Source organism: Saimiri boliviensis, chromosome X, assembly GCF_048565385.1.
Source record: "Saimiri boliviensis isolate mSaiBol1 chromosome X, mSaiBol1.pri, whole genome shotgun sequence".
NCBI lineage: Eukaryota > Metazoa > Chordata > Mammalia > Primates > Cebidae > Saimiri > Saimiri boliviensis.
Window position 1 is genome coordinate 30,914,389 of NC_133470.1, and position 1,464 is coordinate 30,915,852.

Sequence of the window (1,464 nt, forward strand, 5' to 3'; positions counted from 1 at the left end):
CTAGCCTGATGGGGTTCCCTTTGTAGGCAACCTACCTCTTTTAAGTAGATTTCTTTAATAATTTTTGTTTTATGTCAACCTTGGAGAATCTGATGAAAATGTATCTTGGTGGCCGGGCATGGAGGCTCATGCCTGTAATCCCAGCACTTTGGAAGGTCAAGGCATGCAGATTACCTGAGGCCAAGAGTTCAAGACCAGCCTGACCAACATGGTAATACCCCATTTCTTTTTTTTTTCCCCCAATAGCTTTATTTGTTTTTGAGAAAATTTCAACACACAGATTTATATTTCTATTTATTTCCATTTTTTTAAAAAAAATTATTATACTTTAAGTTCTGGGGTACATGTGAAAATTGTGCAGGTTTGTTACATAGGTATACACATGCCATGGGGGTGGTTTGCTGCATCCATCACCCCGTTATCTACATTAGGTAATTCTCCTAATGATATCCTTCCCCAATCACCTCACCTCTGCTTTTATCACCTAGCTCCCCACCAGGCCCCAGTGTGTGATGTTCCCGTCGTTGTGTCCATATGTTCTCATTCTTCAACACTCAATTATGAGTGAGAACATGTGGTGTTTGGTTTTCTGTTCTTGTATCACCTTGTTGAGAATGATGGTTTCTAGTTTCATCCACTTCCCTGCAAAGGACATGAACTCATCCTTTTTATGGCTGCATAATATTCTGTTATGTATATGTGCCGCATTTTCTTTATCCAGTCGATCATGGATGGGCATTTGGGTTGATTCCAAGTCTCTGCTATTGTAAAACAGTGCCACAGTGAACATACGTGCACATGTGTCTTTATAATAGAATGATTTATAATCCTTTGGGTATATACCCAGTAATGTGATTGCTGGGTCAAATGGTATTTCTATTTCTAGATCCTTGAGGAATTGCCACACTGTCTTTCACAATGGTTGAATTAATTTACATTCCCACCAACAGTGTAAAAGCATTCCTATTTCTCCACATCCTCTCCGGAATCTGTTGTCTCCTGATTTTTTAATGATTGCCATGCTAACTGGCATGAGGTGGTATCTCAATGTGGATTTGATTTGCATTTCTCTAATGACCAGTGGTGATGAGCTTTTTTTTTTTTCATATGTTTGTTGGCTACATACATGTCTTCTTTTAAAAATTGTCTGTTCATATCCTCTGCCCACTTTTTATTTTTTTTTTTAATTGTAAAAGTCCAGGACCAGATTGGTTTGCAGCCAAATTCTACCAGAGGTAGAAAGAGGAGCTGGTACCATTCCTTCTGAAAGTATTCCAAACAGTACAAAAAGAGGGAATCCTCCCTAACTCATTTAATGAGACCAACATCATCCTGATTCCAAAACCTGGCAGAGACACAACTATAAAAGAAAATTCCAGGACAATATCCATGATGAACATTGATATAAAAATCCTCCATAAAATACTGGCACACTGAATCCAACAGCACATCAAAAAGCTTGTC